The sequence below is a fragment of the Myotis davidii genome, unplaced genomic scaffold (genome assembly GCF_000327345.1).
Source record: "Myotis davidii unplaced genomic scaffold, ASM32734v1 scaffold72, whole genome shotgun sequence".
NCBI lineage: Eukaryota > Metazoa > Chordata > Mammalia > Chiroptera > Vespertilionidae > Myotis > Myotis davidii.
The window spans coordinates 4,634,743-4,643,234 of record NW_006284618.1 but is presented as its reverse complement, the minus strand read 5'-3'; positions in this window follow the sequence as shown (position 1 = coordinate 4,643,234).

Genomic DNA, 8,492 nt, shown 5'->3' with positions numbered 1-8,492 from the left:
GGCAGCTGATCCATGATTCTCTCTCATCATTGATGTTTCTCTCTCTCTCTCTCTCTCTCTCTCTCTCTTCCTCTCTAAAATCAATGAAAATATTAAAACAAAACAAAATGAGAAAATGGAGGCAACACAAGGGCCAGGGGTGCCCCAGTCATGTCTCTGGCCTCCGAGAGTGTCCCCAACGCCTTCTTGTCTCACCCATAAGGGGCCGGGATGAGCGGGTGGCTCCTCCCAGGTCTGAGGGGTGTAATTCTATCCTCCAGATGCTGGGCCACCCCAGGAGAACCCGGAGGAGGTGCCTGGTGACAGTTATTTTTTAAAATTTATTTTTAAAAAATATATTTGTATGGATTTCAGAGAGGAAGGGAGAGGGAGAGAGAGAGGAACATCAGGGATGAGAGAGAAGCATGGATCATCTGCCTCCTGCACGCCCCCTGCTGGGGGTAAAGCCTACAACCCAGACATGTGCCCTGACCCGGAATCGAACTGTGACCTCCTGGTTCATAGGCTGATGCTCAACCACTGGTCCTCGCTGGCAGGCTCACTATGGCTATTTGGATGTTAGAAGAGTTCCGCGTGCAAGTGGGTTGAAAAGCCGGCCAGTGTTTGGAAGAACTGGGAGGAGGATGGGATTCCCAGCCTGTTCCCTTCCCTTCTATCCTGGCCTCCCCTCTCCACCCTCACTCGGGCCTCCAGCTCCATCTGCTCGCCGCTCCCCGACAGGTCGCCCTGAAGCCTGGAGCAGTAATTGGTGGTTAGGCCTGTGCTGGCTCCCGGTGGCGTGATGGCTGATTCCACAGGGCAACCCTGGGTGGGGGACGCCCAGTGATGACACGGTGCTGTGTCCCAGCAGTGTCCCAGGTGAGAGCTGCTCCCACCCCGTGCCCCCGCCCTTCTGGGCATTTGGGGTGTTTCTAAATCACACCCCTCGGATGATCCCGGCAGCTGTGCCCAAACCTCGACGCCGACCTGAGCGTGCTCAGGAGAAGCTCAGGGTTCGATGTGGGCTGTTTGCCTCATTCGGTGCTGAGATCACACATCCTTCTGGGTTGAGAGATTTGTGTTTTTCTTCCAGTAAAACAGCCTGTCATTTGAAGCCCTGCCGACTCCATGTGAGCTGAGCAGGGCTCCGTGGGCACACCCCTCCCCAGGGTCTGCCCACTAGGGAACAGCGCCCCACCCCCCGCAAAGGACAGGCTGGGTTTTTGTGCTTCTTATGAATCAGGTGGACTTTGTCTTTGATATACATTCAGAAATGGATCTGTGGTAAAAGCCTTAGGAAGACGGGGGCGGGGGTGGCCATGGCAAGGGGCACCAGAGCATCCAGGGCCAGCTGGTGGCAGGCCAGGCATTACCAAGGCCCCTCTAGCCAGGGAAGGGAAGGAGGGATGCACAGCCTTCAGAGGCCACCAGGTAACTGAGGAGAGAACTGAGGGGTCCAGGAGAGGCCAGGGACAGAGAAGGGTGGGCACAGCGGCCGCCCAGCAGTGTCCACACCGAGAAATGGCTCGGTCGTGGGACCAGAGAGACGGGAAGTGAATGTTGAAAACCGAGGCCCAAGAAGATGACATTTCTGTGACGGGAACAATGTCCCATGAATGTGTATCTCTAAGGAGGCCGTCATGGGAAGCACTCCGCAGACAGGGAGAGCCGGCCAGGAAGCAGGGCTTGTGGGAACTGGCAGAGCTTTTCTACACAGATCACCCGGACTCGGGGAGCAGGGAGCCAGCCTTTGCAGTGGGAGTGCCTGTGTGCTTAGCAGCCTCCACGGTCCCGCTCCAGGCAGGGGTGTGATCAGAGAGGGAGTCCTCAAGCTTTGATTTGCCAGGTCCCCGCCGGTGGGCCAGATCTGTTGGGTTCTGGGTGCAGGTGACACTGGCCTGTGCTCACAGTGACTTGCCGCCACTGGCACTGAGGCAGCGGATTTGGGGGCTGTCCTGCCTCCACTGCTCCCTCCCTCACCCTGAGCCGGGCCACCCACGGGCCACTGACAGGCCACGGGCTGTGTTGTGGCCACGCCTCCCCCTTCCGCCTCAGTTTCCCACCCTCCCTTGCTGCAGCCTGTCTCTTATGCGGGAAAAGACAGCATGGTGTTTCCTAAGATAGGGATCGCTGGCGGATCTACTGATGTCAGGAATCAAACCTGTCTTAGAACCTGCCGCTCTGCGGGGGACGTCTTTGATCCTCAGGGCCAGGGGGCGGCATTGTTTGGAGAGGGCTAAGGAAGATGAACTCGGGAAACAGGAAGCCATGCAGGACCAGCCTCCCCCTCCGTGGTTCACACGTTCAGGGCCTCGCCCTCCTGCGGTGGCTTCGGCATTCAGATCCGGACGCCAATTCCGAGAGGTTTTCCGTTTTTATGCTTCCAGTCACCCAAGAAGATGAGAACAGTGTGTACGGCTGGCGCGATGGTGCTTTAGTTCAGGTTTATAGCGCAGTCAATGTATCGATCAGGAGGAATTTGTGGAATACAGAGGCGCGTTTAATAAGAGCTAGAAAGGCTGCAAGCCTCTGGTTCCCAGGACCCGAGCAACTGTGAATGAATTGCAACTTTAGCATTTTATTCGGCTGAGAAAATAAAGGGGAAAAAATTAATTGCCATAGAGTAACGGAGGCACCAACATGGGAGCCCTAGCGCCCACCCCGTGCCCAGTGGTGGCAGGACTTCCTCTGGGGGTGAAACTGGGTCCCCTTCGTGTCTGACCTTAGCTCGGGGCCAGCCAGGGGGCATCTCTCTTTCGTCACCCCCCAGGGGTGCAATGGGGATGGGGGTTGGGGGTTCCGAGGAGAAGAGAGGCCCAGCCCGTGTGCGAAGGGTTTCCCAGCCCAAGTGTCATAATCAGATTCGAGACATTGAACTTGCGGAAAGTTTGTGCTAGCCGGGTGGATTTTCATTTCAGATGTTGTCAACTCAAGGGCATTTGGACCAATCAATATCTGTCTGTCTTCTCGCGCACGGAAAGTTGGCTATTAGAAAAGAGAGGCTTACAGCAGCCTCAGCCAATCCCATTAGCCTTAGCCTGAGGGCAGCCTGTCCGTGCGCCCGGCCAGGCACCTGCCCCCTCCCCGCCCCCACCATTAGGGAGGCCACTGGGGATGTCATTTGGACAGAGTGGGCAGAGAGCATTTCTTTATTCTCTCTCTCTCTCTCTTTTTTTTTTAACAGCCAGACTCCCCCAAAATCAATACATCTGTTCTTTGCTCATTTTCAGAACTTTCCTTCAATATAAGCAAGCCCTTTCCTTCCAGCAACAAACTTGAGGAACACCGTGTCAGGCTCATGTGTGCGCGCTGTCTTCCTCTGTTGCAATTGGAAAAATAATTGGAAATAATACCTGATTGATGTTCTCGCGCCCACGCTCTCTCTCTTTAGCTAAAGATTTCAGGGATGAAAGACCTTGATTCACGCCCTTCATGGCTCAGCCCTCGGTTTTCGGCTCCGCGGGGCTCTGTGGAAGGAGGGAGGCGGGATTGTTCTCGTAAGCAGAGGGAATGTACACAAGCGGTCCTCACCGATGCTGGTTTGTACTTCATGTGACTGATGCTTGCCTTGTGATTTCTGTTTCGCGAGGAACAGCTGCCCGGCTGAGAGAAAAGCCGGCAGCGTTGAGGTCCCAGGAACGGGAGGATGGAGAATTGGTTAGCGGAGATGTGAGCATCGCATGGCAGGTCTTAGAGTTTTGTTTCGTTTATTGTGATATTTCCTTCTCCCAGTCTTTCTCTCATTAGAAGACACTAATAAGAAAGGCACAAAAAGTTGGAACTGGCCGTCATTGTGGCAAAGGCCGTTAGGAAGACGGGGGCGGGGGTGGCCATGGCAAGAGGCACCAAGAGCCGTCCGGAGCCAGCTGGTGGCACGACCAGGCCATTACCAAGGCCCCTCTAGCCAGGGAGAGGGAAGGAGGGATGCACAGCCTTCTGAGCCACCAGGTAACTGAGGAGAGAACTGAGGGGCCCGGGAGAGGCCAGGGACAGAGAAGGGTGGGCACAGCGGCCGCCCAGCAGTGTCCCCACTGAGAAATGGCTCAGTCGTGGGACCAGAGAGACAGGAAGTGAGTTCAAAACTGAGGCCCAAGAAGATGGCATTTCTGTGACGGGAACAATGTCGCATGAATGTGTATCTCTAAGGGAGATGATTGAGGTTAAGTGCTCTGCAGAGAGGGAGGGACATGGGTTTATTGGCCAGAGCCCGCCCTCCAACCCCCGACCCGTGACCCCGGGCGGGCAGACTGGGCATCCTCCACGGCAAACGCACCGGTTGGCAGACAAAGGTAAAGGTGTGAGCTTCCTTCCCGTTCTCCCAGCGAGCACTGCGCTTCCAGCTCCCTCCTTTAATGTGACTCTGGGTGGCCTTTTCCCTGGCAGTCGCTGTAGCAATAGTCCGGGCGTGTGGCACAGGCAGGCGTGCCCCTCGTTTCATTGTCATTAGCAAGGGTCGCTTCCTGGCATGGCTCCAGGACGGTCCAGGAGGGGTGTTCATACCTGAGGGCAGAGGAGAGCTCAAGGGGAGATCCTGGGCTTCAGCAACAAAGATGGGCTTGAATCCACAGCTGGACCGGTGATGCTGGCGTGGAGGCTGGGCTAGGACAGCGACATGGGGGTCACGCAGGCCTCAGGGCAGAAGTCCTTCCTGGGCTCCTCCGATGTCTCCCCTGGAGCCCTGTGGGAGGCACCCCCAGATCTGGGCCCTGGAGGTATTTGCTCTGTAGAGGGCCCTGCCTGACCGTGACCTCAGATCATCATTGTGCTGTGATTGTGCATACGCCCCTCTTACCACCAGACGGTCAGAACTGGCGCGTCTGCTTTTTATTCACCTCTGCACCTCCGAGGGCCTGGTGGAGCATCACCCACACGTGAACCGCAGGCCCCTGAGCACACTGTCGGCTTTGTGAAAATATGAAGGCTTTCTCAGCAGAGGAGGGAGGGTCACGGAGCATATGCTGGCGAGACACACTCTGGCATGGACTGTATCGGACAGCGTCGGGCCTCCCTGCTCCGGGGCCAGCCTTAGGGGGGCTGACCTAACAGCGAGCTGGATCTAAGACAATTCTGCAAACCACACTCATCGCCCCACGGAATGAGGGCTGAGGTGGGGCTGCGGCTGAGGCTCAGGCAATCACTGTGCCCCATGTTCTGGTCATGGGATTGGTCTGGACGCGGTCATGTGGCGAAGTTTTACCGACATCTAGTCAGAGCTGAGAGAGTTAAAGAAAATATTTTCTCAGTTCCTAGTTGTGCAACTGGGATGATCTGAGCCCAGGAGCTCCCAGAAACCCTGGTCGAGGCCTCAAAGAGAAGCTCAGCTGGGAGAATAGAGCCAACCTGAGTAGAGGAGGACCTGGGCGGGACCTGGGCGGAGGTGGGCAGGACCTGGGCGGAGGTGGGCGCTTCAGCATATCAATAATATATTTCAATCTCATCATAAAACCCTTTAATGATTTACTTTGCAAATCTCCCAGGCCCATTGAGCCCACAGGAAAGCCCATTCCTTTTGTTCCAACCCATTCCTTCTGGTGGGCAGGACCTGGGCGGAGGTGGGCGGGCCTGGGCGGAGGTGGGCAGGCCTGGCTCCGCCCCCAGCCACCCCTGTCACTGTCCATTTGCTTGCATTGAGCATCCTCTCTCTTCTCCAGCTTCTTTGAGTTCTATTTCTGTCATTGCTACCAGGACAACCTTGATGAATAAGAAATTTTAAGACTCTCTGGGAGTTTTGAAAGGCTGAATTTTAAAGTGAGGCCTCACTTCTTAGAGTTTTCTTCCTAAAAGAGGGGACTTTCATGGTCCAGAAGGTATGACATCTCTTTAGATTCCACGTGTTCTCCCTAAGAAATGTGAATAGGACTGCTTTTCAACATCCTTAAGCAGTGGTTCCTTCAAATCATTTATGTTCAAGTGTATATGCTATTCTTGGCAAAAAAGAGACAGTTTGGGTTAATCAGTGATCTTTAAGTGCTTCCCCTGCAACTCTGTCTCCAGGTAAACATGGAGCTTCTTAAACTTAGGGGACGATCACACCTGTGTTCTGTATGGCTTCCTCCTTTATGACTAAACAAGAGGCCTGGTGCACAAAACTCGGGCACTTGGGGGGTCCTTCAGCCCGGCCTGCACCCTCTCACAGTCTGGAACCCCTTGGGGGATGTCCAACTGCCAGCTTAGGCCTGCTCCCCAAGCCGGCAGTCAGACATCCCTCTCGCAGTCCGGGACCCCTTGCTCCTTCCTGCCCACCTGCTTGCTGCTCCTTACCTCTCGGCTCGCTGCTCCCTAGTGCTGCTGTGGGGGCGGGAGAGGCTCCTGCCACAGCTGCTGTGCTTGCCAGCTGTGAGCCCGGCTTCTGGCTGAGCAGCGCTCCCCCTGTGGGAGCACACTGACCACCAGCGGGCCGCTCTTGCATTGAGCGTCTGCCTCCTGGTGGTCAGTGTGTGTCATAGCGACCGGTCATTCTGCTGTTTGGTTGATTTGCATATTAGTCTTTTATTGTATAGGATTAAGAAAAAACAGTCTTTTTTCAATAACTGCAGCAGTGAAGTTGTTCTTTCAAGGTAGTTGGACCCCGCAGTACTTTTTCACTGTAACGGACAAGGAGGGAGGGGAGGAGTTAAAAATAATAAAGCCATCATCATGTTCAAAATAGCAGCCAAAGCTCAAAGCAGGCCCCATGGGTCTCGCCTACTATTTCCTTTCCTTTACAACTGTTTTGCAAATTAAATTCTCTCAAATCTTATTCCCCCCTATGCAATCTGAACCCCAGCTGCAAAACTGGAGGATTTTAAGTGTAAAAATAGAGCTGCATCTGAAACAGCTACCAAAGTCCACCTCTGAGCGGGCATTGCAGTGGAACACATGCTCAGTAGACCTAGATGCTTTTCATCTGCTCGGTATTCTGTTCTTCGGAGAATTGGCCTAACATAGTCTTGCTCAGATTCTGAGCTCAAGCTGGCACCCCTGCTGCTGGCTCCACCCGGGAAGCCCCAGAGCCCAGTGCGAATGCCTCATCCCTCCAGCATCAGTGCTTGTCTGGGCAATGGGCTCAGCGCTCCCTTGTGGCCACACGGGGTCACCGATGCTTGTGCTGGGACTTTCCAGGAGGAAGCTCACTTTCTCTGGGATCCTAAACGCCAAGGACCAGTGTGTGGAGCCACGGAGACCTCGGCCCGAGGGCCCAGCCGTAAGGGGAGCTCCCTGTGGGCGGAGGTGCCAACCTGGTGGCGGGATCCTGACTCTGCCCCTGGCGTTTCCCAGTGATCTGGGCGGCGGATGCTCTCTTGCTGGAGCCAGTTTGAACTGGTTTCTGTTATTTATGGGCCGGAGCACTGGTGGCTACAGTGCCAGATTACAGCACGCCCTGGGGGTGAGGCGGGCTCTGCACACGGGGGACCCACGCTGCCTGAGGTCACCTGGGAGCTGACAGGCCACGTGGTCCTGATGGCCAGCGCCCAGGGCCGCTCCTCTGGGCACCACAGCCCTGGCCACGCCTTTTGCTGGGCTCCCACCCACAGACGCTCTGCTCTGCCTTCTGTCACCGAGCCTTCTATTGTTCTGCTCCTCCGGGCACCTCTAACAGGGGGCTGGGCAGCGGGTACGTCAGCACCCGGATGAGGGGCTGAGGAATAAAAGACAGACGCCCGGGAACCCATCCTTACTAGTAATTGCGCTCTCAGCCAGCCGCTCCTCGACGCCCCGCCGGTAGAAGCGAGTGCACTCTCATTCCTGGGGACGCTGGCCGTGGACTTCCCTGGGCTCGATGCTCTCCAGACAGCGCGAAGGAGGGAGATGGGAACCACGGTCCCCACAGCACCGCGGGGGGGGAAGCGGCGTTTTTAATGCGCTCACTCCAGGCTCGCCCCTGGTGGCTCCCAGGTGTCGGCCCGCTCCCGCTGGCAGATGTGAGAAGAGGGCCGCGAGCGTGCAGGATGCGCTCTGGGGGTGTGTGTGACCTTCTCGGGGGCTAATCGCGTTTAAAGACCTTCTTGGGCTGTAGACAAAGTGACAAAGAGGACGCGGCTCTCGCTGGCGTGTCGGCGAGGACAGAGGCGGCAGACCCACGCAGGTCCTTAATGATCTGACCCCACGAAATCTCCCGCCGACAAAGCTGCCTTAGAATTCTAAGAATCCTGATAAATAATTTGTTATAACCACAGGGTATCGCGTTGCCGTGCTGCTTATTATGGAACGGGGGTGATATTTATTTAAATTGCTTATTTACAGCATCCAAATAAATGATTTGGGCATGTCGGTGAAGCAGAGGACGCCGCTGAAGTCCCCTGCCCCCGCCCCAGCCGGGTCCTTCCACGGCCCCCTCTCCCCGCCCCTCCCCATCTCCCCTCCTGGCTCAGCTCAGCTCACCCTTCCTTCCTGCGGGTCCTGGCTCTTTCCCGGCTGCAATTACTCCATTATGCTATTAAAGTTCACAATGTGCAGCATGGCCGCCCCCGAAGGCATTTGCCAGTCATTTTTTTTTTTTGAATCTTTTCTAATACCTGTGGCTCCCTTTCCTG